The following is a 17,283-nucleotide window of genomic DNA, read 5'->3' as shown; positions in this document are numbered from 1 at the left end:
ACAGATTGCATGAATTCGTAAACCAATGTTTTTGGTGGGTAGCACAGTCTGCAATTCCAGCCCCTAGAAAGAGGTGAAAATGAGTGTGCAAGCAACCCTTTTCTGGAACTTTTATCAACTCCAATCTCTTCACTTTATTCTAAATAGCTGAAGCAACTCTATCTTTCAACAATGACCAACTTAACCACACCAAGAAATCTAACTCAACAAACTGCGTTTCAAATGTATGTAAATAAAAACCATAATGCTGAAAGAAAAGATAACAATACAGAAGAAAGAGGCCTTAGGCTCTCAGGTTGGGCCCAACCCCGAGAGCTATGGCTCCTTTAAAAGCTCAGAACTGAGATCAAATCTGACTGCTTTCCATTAAAAAATAATAATCATAAGTCAAAGAGCATGCCAATAATGGCTACAAAAGAGAAAAACTAAGCTAGCAGCTCGTAGTGCAGGATGTGCAACAATGTTCCAAAAGTCCTTTTCGAAGGCTAAAGCCTTATCATTTATACATCACGAGGCTCCAAGCTGGCCTCCTAAATCAGTGGGACTTGGCTGACCAAACTAGGAGTGAACTGTTGCTTCCTCAAAATCCGTTTGGCTGTCTTTTAATCCGGTTGTGGTGGTTGCTGGAGCTCGGAGTTGGGGGTGAAGATCCCGAGGAAGGCCATTTAATGCTGTGGACAACCCTCCTACGAATCCTCAACCCCATCTTGGCTGTCTCCTGGTCCTTATCTGCTCAGTTTTGTTCCAATCATGTGTCAAAAAACCTGAAATGAGCACGTGTTAGCCACCTAGGAATAGTGACTGCCCTTATTCGTACAAATGACATAAATATACTAAAAAATGATGCATAAGTTATGAAAAATGAAGGATTGAGCAAAGGTAGTTAGGCCAAATGAGCCCAAAATGTTACCAAATTTGGGGCTCATCACTCGGCTCCAAAACTCGAGATAAACAGGTGCTTTGACTTTCACTTGCTTGGTTGCCTTCTAGTCCTCATGATTTAGTTGTTTGCACTCTGAACTGATGGAGGAATATTCGAATGGAGGGGTAGTAAATGAGGATGATTTACCTCCTATAATTCCTCTCCCTTGTCCCATTCGAGTTTTGACCAAGGTATCTACCAAAATTCCTTGCTTTTATCCTTTAATCCTGCATTAAATGCACATTAGACCACAAAGAAAAATATCCAACTCTAACTCAACTCATAAACAAGATATAATCAAAAGTATGCAATAAGTTGTGAGAATAGTTGGTTTGACTAAGCTAGAAGGTGAATTAAGGCCCACATAATTACCCAATGATGAGGCTCATCATCCCCCACCTAATGAAAGCGTTGTTAATCCTCTGAGCAACTTAGTCAATGTCCATGTCCTTCATGGCTCTAGTAGCCTCTCTGACATCACATGCCTCTGTTGTGGTCTCTTATTCTTGTTCATAGAAGCTTGCTTTCTTTTCTACTTCTTCCCATTGCCTCTTTTCCTCTTCTTCTTTTCTCCCTTTAGCATCCCTAGGAGTAGTGGTGGACTGAGTTTTAGGCCTATCCAATTGACCTTCAACCTTTGCATTGATTGCTTATACATAGGTCTCTTGTTGAGTGCCTCTCCCAACCTTTGAGGGGAGTGGTATTCTCTGATCTTCAAGCTATGTAGCAGTGCGTTCCATCTCCTTAAGCAGGCATGTATACTATCATCTCCTAACAGCCTAAACATATCCTCAAAATGTGAAATTGCTTGCTCTTGGGCAGCAATATATCTAGGTGCAAGCTGAGGATCATTTGAAATTAGATTATGGGTGTTGATTAGAGCCATGGGATTTGATTGTTTAGCTCTGATGAAAAGAGGTTCATTTTTCTCTCTGGCCAATATTACTTTCATCTCTGCATCCCTTGATTCCCATGGTTCAACCATGATGCCAAAGCCATTAACTGTAGATCTCCTAGCTCGGCATTAGGATCCCAAACATTCATGTCTATGAGGGCCATGTTGTGCAAGTAAAACTCAGCGATTTTGGCCCTATCCTCTAGTGTACTTTGATCATAAATATAAATAAACTTCCTGTAGATCTGAAATGGCATGGTGCCCCTTTGTGCTAGTGTTTTAATCTGAAATTGTAGCCATTGTTCTCTTAGGTAAAGAGCATAGGATTTAGCTGGCATCATACACTAGATGGCCTCCAAGGAGAGGTTGGCCATACATTCTAGTTGGTTTTCCCTTTCCTACAGTTGTCCTCTCAGCCATGCATTTTCCCTCTCAAGTTAATCTCTCATTATTGCTTCTTTGTCCCTTAAGCCACTTAGCTCTTTGCCCATTTTCTTGAGCTTCTCTTCCATGTGCCCAATGTATTCCACCCCTTTTTGAGGTATCACCCTGCCTCCTTCAATAAACCAGTATTAGGAGTCTAGGTTAGGTTGGGGACTTGGTTCCTTTGTTTCAGGGTCTTCCTCTTTTGTCTCTTGCTGCTCCCCTTCCTTGCTTTCTAATTTCTATGCTTCCTGTAGTTTTTCTTGTGGATCCTGTAGGATGGCCTTACCCTTTAAGGAAGTTGATCTGGTACTAGGCCTCCTTACATAGGTGATTGGTGACTTACGGGAAGTCATTTTGTCTCTTGGTGTAGGGGAATCTTCAATCTCAATAGGGATTTTCGTTGATATTTGTGGCTTCCCTTGTTTGATTCTTGTGCTCTTTCTTGTTCTGAAATATAGAGGGTTTTCCTTCTTCTTTTCCCTTTTTTCTTGGATGGGGTATTGAGAGCAGTGAGGGAAGCTACTGCCTCCCTCTCAAGGGCCTCTCGAGACACCCTAGGTGACTTCTCCTTGTGTTCTTCCCCTTATGTTTCAATTCCTTCTTCCTCTCTATTTTTCTTATCTTCTTCCTCTTGTTGTTCTTCCTCATCTCCATCAGTTTCTTCCTTCGTTTCCTCCTTTGTTTTAGCATCATCCTCCTTCTCTTCTCCCACTTCTTCTTTTGCTTCATCATGTTCCTCTGTATTAGTTTCTTCTTCATCCATCTCATCCCCATCTAGCTCTGTATCTTCTTCTTCTTGTTTTTCCTCCTCCTCACTGACAGAAGGACTAACATCATAGGTGAGGGTTTTGAAGTCATCCTCTGCTGGTAAGTCTCTGAAGACTGACTATGTTATAGGGACCCTGAGGTTTTGGAGGGCATCCTCAATGAGGATCCTGATCAACCCATGGTGAGCCAATTGTTGGGAATTCCCTTCCTTTACATTATTGCTGGAGTCTATGAGTGATTGCATCAAGAAATAAGGTATGTTGAGTCTTTGGTGAACTGGTGTTTCTACCCCAAATCTTAATTCTTCAAGCATCCTAAAATGGTGGCCATAAACAACACTGTATCTACCCTCACATGAGATATATTTGATGAGTTGGTAACCTACCTCACTCCACAGGTATGGCATATTGTCCCTCCTTACTCCATTTTTATCCTCTGTGGGTTCTTCACCTTCTAAAAATAATTTCCTTTTTGCCACCTAACTGTCTTCTTTGTCTTCTTTTCTCCATGGAATTCCTAGGGGAAGTGTTCTGACCCTACTGATGAGTTCTGGGGTGAGATCTATAGTCAGCCTTCTAACTATAATAGTGGCATGGATTTTTTTGTGTGGAGTGAGGGAATGAGAAAATTCTTGAGCCACCTCATCATCATACACTGTGAATTTTCCAAAAAAACCCCATCCAGTTGTGTCTTGTAAAGATTTCAAGCACCTAGGGGTGTTGTTGTATCCTCATAGTGTTTGTCGGTTCTCTCCTATTAAAACAGATTTTACTATGTATATAATTCACCTCCTACAGTTGCTAACTCCACTATATTTTAGAGAATTTCTAGTTCATTTTCTTGTAAATGGGGATGGATTTTTAGATCCTACCTCCTTAGAATAGTGAAAGTGGACAATTCCCGTGATATCCCCTCTTGAACTCTTGTTTGCCTATCCTGTAGACTACTCCTATAGATTATATCTTGTAGATAGTTCCTGTAGGAATTCCTGTGCATGCTCCTGTAAAAATTCTCTCGCAAAACGATGGATCCTTGCTTCCAGTCAGTGGCCAAAGTTATGAGAGCGACTTGAGTGAGGGATTTTCGAGGAGGTGGAATGCATGAACGCATGCAAATGATGTTTTATTTCCCTTTATGGTGTTTCGGGGTGAGGTGGTGTTTTGGCAACAGAGGTACGTTGCCATTTTTGGACCATTGATCCCCACTACCACCTCATCATTTCCTCTCCTCGTAATCATCTCCCACCTCGTAGATCCATAGTTAACCACCTCTTTTCCTACTCCTCCTCTGTCTTTGAGTTGACAGTAGCCATGTGTGAGAGGACACCCGGTTTTGCATGTGATGATTGAACAAAGTTGGCCAAGTTAATTGGCCACCTTTTCACTTATAAACCAACTACCTTGTAACCTTTACAACTTTTGATCAGATGATGCATATGAGTGAGTGATCGAGATACTTACCTGTGGTCTCGATGCCATGCTGCAATTTTCGAAGATCAGAGATGTCGCAATGTTTATTTAATGCATGGTCATTCTTCTTCCTCCTCTGCTATCTGTTGATGGTTTCTTGGCTTTTGCAGGTTTCTGTGACTGAAGATCTAATGTTGTTGTTGTTGTGGACCTCCTCGATCATCCTAGTGAAGACCTGTAGCTGATGATTAATATTATGTGGGATAGGTTGCTACAAGATGTCCTGTAGTTGCTTCTCCCTTAGAATTTCTTAATCATGTTGCTGGCTAGGGCTGTGAGGATGGTGCAATGAATGGATAGAGGGAGTAGGAGTGTGTGTGGAGAAAGGGACATTCAGGTAATGCTCTTACTCTCCTCTGTGTTTCCTTCTTTCTTTTTTTCATAACTAGCAGAAATTGATCTCTTTTTGTTTTGAATGGTGAGTGTAGGGATGATGGTAATGGACGAGGTGAGGGGTTAGATCATGTCTATGACGAATTTTAGGGACCTAAAAAACCTACCATGTGCCCTTGGATTGCTTCCTGTAGGTTTTCCGGGACACTATAATTCCTACAGGATCATCTTGTAGGTTTTCAAGGGATCCTGTAGGAATATAGGGGACCCTGTAGAAAACACAATCTACGCATAAATTGAAGCATTAGAGTGAAAAACAATAGAAATTATGGAGGGATGCATGGTAAGGAGTGGAGGAGATGGATATGTGTGAGGCAGGGTTCCATTTGGATCCTCTTTTTGCTCCTTAATTGTCTTTCTCGCTCACCTGCAAATAACAATTATATCTTTCTCTCTCTCTCTCTCTCTTTTTTTTTTTGAAAAACACCTAGGCTACCTCAGAGAGGTTTTCACCCTAGATGTTTTCCCTAGCCACCTCAAAGAAGGTTTTCACCCAGGGATCTTCTTATTCTTATTTCTATTTTTTCTCACCCTTGGGCCGCCTCACGAGGTTTTCAACCCAAAGATGGGACTCAGGTGCCTCATGGAGGTTTTCACCTGAGTCCTTATTCTTTTTTCTTTTTTCTTAGTGACCTAATGAGGGAGGAGCTAGAACTTGCTCCACCATCATCACTGTTTTATTGATATTGTTAATGAACTCTTTCTTTGATAAAGGCCTCTTGTACATTTTCAATCGGTGTCCATTAACAAGCAATGGAATGGCTTCTTCATCTATAGTTTTGATTTGCACTGAACCATTATCATGGCATCTTTCCACCACATAAGGTCCAATCCATCTTGTCCTTAGCTTTCCCTTGAAGTCTTTATACCTAGAATCATATAACAATGCCCAATCACCCTCTTGAAATTGCTTCTCCTTAATATGTTTATCATGCCAGATATTCCTCTGAAGTTGAACTATCTCTGTATGTAGGAGGGCCTACATTCTGAATTCATCCAAGCCATTCAATTGGAACAATATTTCTTTTTGTGCATGACTAAGATCCAGATCTAGTTGGGCTGCCATCCTTAATGTGTTATATTCAAACTCAAGGGACAGCAAGGCCTTTTTTCAATAGACTAGCTCATAGGGTAAATCTAGTGGTGGTCTTCCATGTTGTATTATAGGCCCAAGTGACCTCAACTAGTCTCTCCACCCAATCCTTTCTGCTGCTGCTCACTACCTTGGTTAAGATGCTCTCCAATGCCCTGTTGGTCACCTCCACTTGCCCATTAGCTTGTGGATGATAGGGAGTGGAGGTCCTATGCTTGATTTTGTGATGGTTGAGCAGTTCTTCAATCATGATGGAGGTAAACTGGCTACCTTGGTCTGTGACTAGCTATCTAGGGTACCAAAATTTGTAGAATACATTCTCCCTTAGGAACTCAGCCACCTTCTCTTCTATTGTTGTCTTAATTGCCTTGGTTTTAGCCCACTTAGTCAAATAATCAGTGCATACAATAATGTATTGTTTTTGCTTTGAAGGAGGGTTGATAGGCCCAATGAAATCCATGCCCCACTTTTCAAATGGCTCGAAAGTCACTTGAGGCTATAGGGGCATTTCATCTCTTGAAGTAGGCCTTCCCATCCTCTAGCACCGATCACACTGACTAATGTAGTTTTTCACATCCTGATGAAGAGTGGCCAATAATAGCCTGCTTGTAACACTTTGAATGTTGTCCTCTTTGTTGCGAAGTGGCCTCCACAAGGCCCATCATGACAGGTTAGAAGGATGTCAAAAAATTCCTCTTCCCTTACACACCTTCTCAAGATTTGATCTGGGCCAAGTTTGAAAAGATTTCCCCCAATCCAGGTGAAGGGGGCACTTTTCCTGACTATCTTGCTCTTTTCTTTGGAGGGCAAGTTTGGTGGGCATTGTGCTGATACCAAATAATTTGCTATATTAGCAAACCATGGAGAGAAAACTGAAATAGCAAACAAGTGCTTGTCTGGTAACTGGTCACCCACCATTCCTTCTTCACCTGCAGGCAGATTCATCCTAGATAGAAAGTCTGCAACAACATTTTCCTTACCAAGCTTATCAACAATAGTTAGATCAAACTATTTTAATAAAAGCAACCATCTTATAATTCTAGCATTCGCATCTGGTTTGTTCATTAAAAATTTGATTGCAGCGTGGTTAGTATGCATAAATGTTTGGTAGCCTGTAATGTAATGCCTAAATTTTTCTAATGAATGCACAACAGCCAGGAGTTCCTTTTCGGTCACAGTATAATTTAGCTCAACAGTTGACAGGTTCTTACTGATAAAATAGATGACATAGGGAAATTTCTCCTCTACTTGACCTAAGGTTGCTCTTATGCCTTTGTGTGAGGCGTCAGCATGAATATGAAAAGGGAGGGGCTAGTTTGGGCCTTGAAGAATTGATGCAGTGGTTAACTTACCCTTTAAAATGTCTAAGGCCTCTTGACAGCTTTTTGACCATATAAACTCATAATCTTTGGTGAACAACCCAAATAAAGGAGAGGCCAACTTGCTGAAGTCCTTTATGAACCTTCAATAGTATCCATCTAACCCCAAGAAACTCCTGACATCCCTCTGCTTTTGCGGAGGTGGGACCCTTTGGATGATTCCTATTTTGTTCGGATCCACCTGCAGTCCTTGTTGAGATATTGAATGACCTAGCATGGTCCCTTCAGTCATTAAAAATTCACATTTTTCCGTACTGAGAGACAGGTTCATTTCAATGCATATGTGCAACACTTTGCCTAGGTTATTTAGGGCTTCTTGAAAATCACAGCCATAAGGTGTAAAATCATCCATATGAATTTCCACCGCATCATGTACTAATTCAGAGAAAATACTCAAGACTGATCTTTGGAAAGTGGTAGGAGCATTGCATAGGCCAAAAGGAAGGACCCTATAGGAAAGAGTACCCCAAGAATAGGTGAATGTGATCTTATCCTAGTCTTCTAGGCAGATTTGGATTTGGTTGTACCCACTGAATCCATGTAAGAAAGAAAAAAACTTCTTCCCTGTCCGACCATCTAGCACTTGGTCAATGAAGGGTAGGGGAAAATGATTCTTTTTTTGTGGCTTTGTTCAACTCCCTGTAATCGACACAAATCCTCCACTTACCATTTTTCTTGGGAACTAACACTAAAGGAGAGACCCACTCAATGTCGGAGATAGGGTAAATGAATCCTGCATCTAGCAGTTTTTATAGTTCTTCTTTGATTATAACTTTAAGAGTTGGATTCATCCTCCTTTGTGGTTGTCGGACTGGCTTGCAACCTTCTTTGATGTATATGTGGTGAGTACACACTGAGGGGTATAGTCCCTTCATTTCCTTTTAACTCCAAGCAAAGGCTTCTAGGTTTTCTCTCAACATGTTGCATAGATTTTCCTCTTCGAGAGCAGAAAGAGATGGATTAATTTTGAAATTTTTATCTGGGCCAAATTTTATTGTTTTCACATGGAGTGGGTTGGAATCGGCCAAGCATAATTCAATTGGATGATTGTTCTGGGTTTCTCTTACTTCTTCTTCTAATGGTAACGAACCAAGAGTTAGACTTTGGAGCAGGTGTTCAATTAATTTATCCTCATTTTGTTGTCCTCCTCCTATGGTTGCTTCCAAAGCATAAATTTGGGCGGAATAAACCTCATCTTCTTCCTCCTCCTCCAACCATAAAGGTAAATCATGCTCTAGAGAAGGTTGAGCAGGAGGTTATAGGACTAACTATTTAGACATATGCCCATTCTTGATGGGCATATTCCCAGCTCTGTAGCTAATGTAAGCATCGGTTGTGGCCAACCATGGCCTCCCAAGGATGAGAGGGTAACCAGTAAGCTTAGCCTCAGGCTGGAGAACTAGAAAATCTACAGGGTACTCCCAGGAGTCAATGGAGACCATCACATCCTCCACAATTCCCTCAGGGGTGACTGTGGAATGGCCTGCAAGTTATAGAACTATTGTGGTCTTCTTCAATGACCCTTGGAGGTTGAGCTTGAGCATGGTTTCCTTGGTCATCACATTAATGGCAGCCCCAATATCGATCAGAGTGTGTGGGACGATGGTGCCATTGATGTGCACATCTACTACAGGGTTTCCAGGGTCCAAATATTTTGGACATATTACCTACCCCAACATTAAGTCAGATAGTTTCCAAATGACATTAATGTTAGGGACATCCCTTTTTCTTCTACCTGGATGCTTGAAGCACTTCTCCTTAATCAACTTATATTAAATGGGGACATCTTTTATTGCCTGGAGAAGGGGGATCTTTACACATAGATTTTTCAATTCTCCCAAAAGTTCAATTTCATCTAAGATAGGCTGGAGTGGTTGGGCTAATCTCTCAGGAAATGGTGGAATTACTTTAAGGTTGTTTTCCTCTCTTTCTTCCTCAAGCTCCCTATGTGGAGAGGGAGGTTGGTTATCCAGGAGAATTCTCCCAAATCTTAGGTTGATCTCCTGGATTTCTACAGCATAAGCTGGGTATGATGTCTCTCCACTGTATACTTGTTGAGCCTGCCTATTGTTCGGGTTCGAATTTGGCTGGGCAGGCATCTGGGGTTTCTTGGGTGGAGCAAAGTGTAGGAATTTTGGTTGGGTAGCTGGTGGAGGAAATAGAACTGGAGCATTGTTGTATTGGGGCCTCCACCCCTAGAGTGGTGTATTCCACTGAGGTTGTGGCAAAGCGTAAGGTTGAAATGATTGGCTGCCTATCTGAGAATGATATTGAGTTGCATTGGACCAAGGAGGGGGTGTAGACCAGGAAGGATGAGCAGGGAGTCCGCAAGAAGGTATAGTTGTGGTTTAGTTGGGGTTGTAATATGCATGGGATGACCCTTGCATACCCTGCTGGTATGGTCTAGGCCCAGGAGGTCTCCTTTGGTTGATGTAGCATAGCAGCTCAGTAACCCCTTCAGCTCTTTTGATATACAGCTTTGAGTCCGGGTAAATAAGGGCACTTGTCTGTGGAGTGGTTTTCTTCACAGACCGAGCAAATCTCAATACAGTTCAATGGACATTCGTTCCTAGGATGCCTCCTGGTGCATCTAGGGCAAAACATGGCCAAGGCTCTCTCTGCTTCCTCTTGCTTCCTTTTGATGTTCATGGTGTCCAATTGCAAGGAAAGGGTTTTCAGCATCTCACTTTTGAAATCTTCTAGCATATTTCCAATTTCACCCTTGATGGATGAGTTGGAAGATGATGTACTAGCCATAGGTTGACTACTCCTACCCTTTTTCATGGATGCCCTAGAATGGTTTCTAAAGACAGTCTTGATATCCTCATAGATAATTGGTAGACATCTCCTCTTGCTAACAAATGTAAGGTATCCAGAAGATCTTCCCTTACTCCTCTGAGCAGGACCAGCTTTAGTGACTCGGGGTCAAGTGTGCACCTGGTCCTTTTGTAACTAAGTTGGAATCTTTCTTTGTAGTCTTCTAAGGATTCATCCTAGCTGATAGTCATCCTGAAAATCTCTTCTTTAGTATCTTTTGACCTACAGTAGTCCCAATATTTGTTGTTAAAATCCTGTTGCATCTGAGCCGAAGTAGTGATTCTATCTCCAGCTAAACCCATGAACCAACGCAATGATGCATCCTTGAGGGTAGATGTAAACAATTTTAACTTTTTCTCATCATCTATATAGTCATAGGTTCGGCATATAACGGAAAACTCAAATAGGAAAGTGTCGGGGTCCTCTGTGGTCAGGCCATGGAAATGAAGTAGAGAAGAGGGGATTATATTCTTCATCTTAGTATCCACGTTGGTTTCCCTGATGGGGAAGGCACCCTCAATTCTCTCTCTATTCCCTCTATCATTTCGGTTTTCAACCATTGGTTCAGTAGGAATGGGTTCTTCTTCTTCTTCTTCCCCTGTAGGTTCTTCAAATATGTCAGGTTTCTCACCTAAAGGTTCCTCCAATTCATAGCCACCAAAGAAGAGAGAAGGTTGGTTGTTGGATGTAGTGGGGGTATTTGGCAAGAATTTCCCTAAATTGTCCCTATTTCTACAGGGCATGAAAGGAAATGTTTTTGGGTTGGTTTTTGTAAGATTTTTTTGCTGGAAAGTACTTTGCAGAAATGAAATTGATGATTGAATGAAAACTACTGACAGAAAGAAAAGTTACTTGCTGAATTGAAATTCTACTTGCAGAATGGAAAGGAAAGCAGATAATGACAACTGAAAGAAAGGAAAGTACTAGATTAATTTTGCAGAAATAAACTAATGGCAGAAAATTGAAGACTAGAAATAGAAGAAAAGAAAGCAGTAATCACATTCTACTTAGACACCTCCTCGGGAACGGCACCAAAAAGTGATGAGTGTCAGTATTGCAGTAATGATGCTACAACTCCTGGGCTACCAGCTTTACTTATCAACCCAGAGTTCGTACAAACTTGAAGGTGACAGTGCTATATGCACAAGTAAAAGTGAAGTTCTCGCATGTTGTCATTGTTCATCTAGCGAGAGACCCCAAGGGTTCCAATCCAGACATCAATAGAGTCAGAAGAAGCTTGATTCTTTGATGGAAGAAGAGCAAATCTATTCTAAGAGAGCTACTCTACTGCAATAATAAAGAAAACAACATGTAATGTTAAATCACACCATATCCTAATTAACCATTTAAACAACTATGCTAAGAAGAATTGCTAAATCAACACTAACCTGATGCTACTATCTAAGTTACAGAAGTAAAGAGCATCAAACCACTAATGTGTAAGCAAGGAAATTAAACTAAATTTGTTTTCACTTTTTTTGGTTTCTTTTGTAAAATCAAGCATGCAATCTAATTGTTCTTGTGGATGTGACAGGTGGATGGAAGGTGGTTGAGGATGGCTAGAAGGTCTATGGAGTGTTTGGATGGTGTGGAAGGGTCCTAGGAGGCCTTTTGTTAAAGGAAAGGCCACTGATATAGAATGTCAGGCCTAGAACGAACTCATTGTGTAAATATTTATTTATTAATATAGAAGTGCAATTTTTGAGTTTGTGTGGTGTGTATTGAGTAATTGAATTATGAATTGTGTGTGGATTAGATTAATTTTTCATAACGTAAGTGTGCAGGGAATTCAAAAAGAATCCGAGAGAGAGGACAATGCTTAGAGGAGTATTGTGATGATCGGACAGTGTTAGACTCTGATTGAATAACAAAATCAAAGCTCAGGAGTGGTAGCATTTAAATAATACGTTGAACAAAGTGTAGGAAGGATTCAAGCAAAAGAGAAATTGAAGATCGAAATTAGTGAAAGCAAGAAGTAATGAAGCAGTAGTGCACAAGAACCGTTGCATCAGTCGGATCAATGAAAAGGATTAACGGAAGGTGAGCGGTGGAGATCTTATCATGGGAGATTAAGTTAATAGATGGATGGATCACATCAAGTCACGTGTCGACAGAAGGGTGGAAACGTGTGGAAGCATGGAGCGGTCTTCGTAGGTGGTAAGCAGTATCTCGCGCGCCCTAAGAGCTATAAGCAGTATTCCTAAATTTCACTCGATTAGCCTAACTGGGTGACACGTAGCACGAGAAAACCACTTTTCTCACATGCTCTCGATCAGATATCAGGCATGCAAGAATTCACGTGAGATTGCACGATAGCAATTTGATCATGCGAGATTGATCAACGGTGGAGATCGGACAAGCTAGTTGGCAAGTGGGTGATGCGATAGTCGTTGGATCAAGCGAGACAGATCGACGGTGGAGATCAACCAAGCTAGTTGGCGAGCGAGTGACTCGATAGCCATTGGATCAAGTGAGACAGATCGACAGTAGATATTTGGAGCGCCTAAAGTCAAATGTTGAAATGAATACGTCAGCTATGTGACACGCGGTTGATGGTGATTGGTTAGGTTTGTTGTGGATCAGATGGTAAGGAAATCCATGGGTATAATCTGATTAATATGTGATTTATTAGCTTCCGCTTAAGCATTTCAATGTGTCTAGGGGAATTTCAATGAAAAAGGACAAAAACTAGTGAGTGTGACGGTGGACCAAGAGATGGTTGAGGTGGATGAGGTGAAAGATGGATGTTGGTGATGAATTCTAGACATCCTCTTGAAGTACCTGCAATGCTTAAAACGTGTGTATCTTCCAAGAACTATGCAACAAGATACATTCTCATAAACTAGAAAAGCATGAATCAGTTGCCCATATTATGCATGAAGAAAGTGTTGAAGGAAATGAGAATATTAGTAAGATCTTATTACAGAAAGAGAGTGATGGAAAAAGATGACAATGAAATGAACCAAGTACTGAATCAAGACAACAAACTCCAAAGCTCATGCAAGAACTAGAAATATGTGTTTTTGGGGTTGCTGAAGGGTCTCTTTCTCAAGTCATGGTTCCAGAGGGAGGAGGTGAGGCCGAGACACCTGTTGACAACCTTATGGTGATATTTTTCTCCTTGCTAACCTACTAATTGAAATAAGGCACAAATGGAAGCAAACTAAAACACAACCAAACAACTCTACACTATTGTAATGGAAATGAAACTACTTAAGAAAATGAACAATTAAACCATGAATCTATGCTAGCATACATGTAAAATAAAGAGGAGCCTTGGCTACTAGGGTTAGGCCCTAACCCAAGAGCTTCAGCCCTCTGAGTTAACTCAGTGTTGGCTCAAAACAAAACTCATTCTTATTATCAAAACCATGGATTACATCAAAAACTATCACAAGTCTTGCAGCTCAAAAATAGAGTAGAGTTTTACAATCAAAAATCTGAATCCTACTGAGGTCCTAGGCCTCTCTACTTATACATCTGAAGTCTCCAACGACTTCCTTAAAATTAGGGAGGCTCAGCTCCCAAACTCGAGATAAACTGGTGCTTTGACTTTCACTTACTCGACTGCCTTCTAGTCCTCATGATTTGGCCGTTTTCACTTTGAGCTGATGGAGGAATATTCAAATGGATGGATAGTAAATGAGGAGGATTTACCTCCTATAATTCCTCTCCCTTTTCCCATTCGAGTTTTGACTAAGGTCTTTGCCAAAATTCCTTGCTTTTATCCTTTAATCCTGCATTAAATGCACGTTAGACCACAAAGCAAAATATCCAACTCTAACTCATCCCATAAACAAAAAATAATCAAAAGTATGCAATAGGTTGTAATAATAGTTGGTTTGGCTAAGCTAGGAGGTGAATTAAGGCCCACATAATTATCCAATGATGAGGCTCATAATGTGTACTTGAATATGAAGCCAAGTACACATCTCCACCTTCATCTGAGGTGGTTTTTGCCTCTGGAGAAGGAGAATCATCAGATCCATTTCCTTTCTCTGGAGCTTTATATTTACAGTCCCTTTTGAAGTGCCCTTCCTTCCCGCATTTCCAGCACAACTTTACAGGTTTTTCTGGAGATTTAGATCTCCCACTCAAGAAATTATTTTTGTTTCTATTCTAGGACCGTCCTCCTACAAATAAGGCATCACCATTCTAGGCCTCCATATTTTTCCGTCTCATATCCTCTGACAACAAAGATGAGATTATTTCATCAAATTGCAAGGTAGTTGCATTTCTACCTATTACAACAGATATATTATCCCACGAATCTGGTAGAGAAGACAACAAATTGATGCACTTATCATTTCCTTGTATCTCAAACCCTAGATCGTAATTGGATATGAACTCCCAGCTTACCCTACTTCTCTATATATTCCCAACCTTCTATGTGGTTGGGGATTGGATTTTGGAGAGTGATTATGCCCTTATGCTGCTACAGTGAGTGGATATTATCTCATGCATTTAGGGTGAATGTAGGTACATATTGTGACAAGGAAAGGATAAGTCAACAACTTGGAGGAGCTCTTTTACAACATCAACTACTACTTATGGTTATAATCTCCTTCCATTTATATTAATGCAAAGAATTCATTGTTTTCCTATATGTGATGTTGTTATTTCATATATTTCAATACCATGTTGATATATTGAATGAAGTACTTAGATGATACTGCATAGATTTCATAGTTTCTTGGCTTGTGTTATCTAACTGTGTAGGTTCTAATTTTGGCATTCAGAGCTGGAATTGGAGCTTCCAAGCTAAAGGAGGAGCAAAGCATACAAAGGATTCCAGGTAGGCCTCACTCCGCCATCATTAAGTTTAATTAAAAGCATTATGTTCCTTGTCTCTATGTTGTTCTAGGTTAGCCACCGACTTAAGGGAGATACTTTTGTCCACAATCGTAAATCATGTATAACAAATTGGTGAGCATACTAGGGAATGGAGTATTCCCTTGGTGGTTTCCTTGTCCATTGTGTTTTATTACCTCCTTGAAAGACCTTTTTTGTATCATCCAACCAATAACATACCTAAGAAGTGATTTCATTGAGCCTTTTTTGTAATTGTTTTGTCAAAATCCTCTTTCCTAAGCCCAACACACCCCTTGTGCCTTTGACAGAGCACTGCACCTCACCCTGGCCAACTTTATACCAACGTTGCAATGCACTGGTGCCTCTTCTGCTCCAGTGTTGGCCCCTTTTTTTGCATAATTTTTTCCTTGGTTCTTGAGCCTCTCTTTGGTCATCCTACTTCCAGTTGAACTTCCCTGAGTTTTGAGTGTCTTTTGGTCTCTCTAAAAGCCTCCATTTGGCTTGCATTTGTGTTGTTTGCCTTTGGTAAGAATTGTTTTTTATTTTTCTTTGTTCTTATCATTTGGTCATTTTCAAACTAATTTTGTTTTATTTTTTATCGCTTAGATGAATTATTGTTTTAGTCCTCATTCTAAAAAGTGTAATTGAATCAGTAATTGAACAGTTACATCTTAGTTTTCTTCATTTCAAAAATTAAATGTGGTGAAAAGAAAATATTTGCTTTGGCATTTAGGGTGTTTCATGTGCATTAGCATAGGAACAATTGCATCAAAAGGAAAATTGCATCTTGCATCTTGTTTGTTGCATATTGTGTGTTGTATCTTGATTGTTCCTTCCCTTCCTTAGCTAGATTTTCATTGAAAGAGAAAATATTTCTATTTTATCATGTTAGATCTGCATTTTAGATATTCAGGTGACATTCATGGTGAGCCCCAAAACTGAAACATAATCAAAGCTAAATAGTAAAATTGATTGAATCAACCTAAGGAGAATTTGTAACATTAACACAAACATTTAGAGGTCTAGGCTAGAGACGTGTTTTCGTGTCATTAAACGTAGGAGTTGTCATTGTTTTCTAGTGTTGCATCCCAAGGGTGAAATATCGTTCCACGTATGTGAGTGTATAGGATCATACTCCACATACCTTCGGGTATATTGGTGGCACTCCACACACGTAAAGTATATGGGAACGCTCTCATCAAACGTTTATTCATTAGACAACACTACTACGTACTACACTCCCACGTACCGTCATGTCTATTTATGGAGTCCCCAATAGGTTGCTATCCATCCATAGGTAACCGAGTTTCTCGCCTTGTATACAGTGATACACCGAACACAGCAATCAGGGATATTAGTTGTTGTACGTTAAGTCCTTTGTTCACCAAGGTGTATATTGCAATTCATAGTTGCTTGGTAATCCTTTATGCCTAGATTACCCTCTTTTTTATTTATTTCTTTTTGTGCTAATAAAATTTATTATCCAGCATGGAAGAACAAAACCCCCCTCCTCATCATTCGCGTAGAATGAAAAATAAGCCTCCTCTTCCTCCATAGGTTGCTCCTAACTGTCATCCAAAACATAAGCAAACGCAAACTATCGAATCAGGAACATTAGGAACTACTTCTTCCCATCCTCCCAATATTTATCAGCCATAATCATTTGTCCCTTTGAGTTCTAAACTTGAGATTACATCTATTCCTATTGCTGACACTGACACAATTGAAACAGCAGTCCGTGAAACTTTGTTACCTGAGGTCATTGAATCTAATATCCCTGAGTCCAAAACTTTGTTTCCTAAGGTTGTTTAGCCTAAGGAGCCGCCATTTTCACCTGATTCTTTGGTACCTTCCTCTTCTCTTCCTTTGTCTCAGACAGAACCAATATATATTGGGCCTAACGATGAACCTCATCCATACGGACTTGTGGGTATTGAAGAGATCCCTCAGGAAGAGCATCGTCCTTCTACTCTCATTCATTGGGATGGACTTTATTTTTATCAAGCCAATCCTCTTTTCTCTCTTAAACCTCCGACACAATCTCCTTTACCTAATTCTATGGGCCTACCCACAGATCTCTCGTGGAAATCTTCTTTTAGATTATTAACCATGACTAGAATTAATTCAAACTCCTTGAACCCTTGTCCGCCAATATGGTTGAGACATCAAGTATTTCTTCCTCATCTATGTTTGTGACATCACTCAAAACTTATTTGTATTGTGGCATGGTCATCCCACTTGGCTATTAGTCATTATCTGGTACCTTTTCTGGTGTGGTTTCCAGTCCTTGGACCTCTCCCATGTTATCT

The sequence above is a fragment of the Pinus tabuliformis genome, chromosome J (assembly GCF_031772625.1).
Source record: "Pinus tabuliformis cultivar Carrire ecotype Pingquan chromosome J, CPIR1, whole genome shotgun sequence".
Lineage (NCBI taxonomy): Eukaryota > Viridiplantae > Streptophyta > Pinopsida > Pinales > Pinaceae > Pinus > Pinus tabuliformis.
This window is presented reverse-complemented; position numbering follows the sequence as displayed.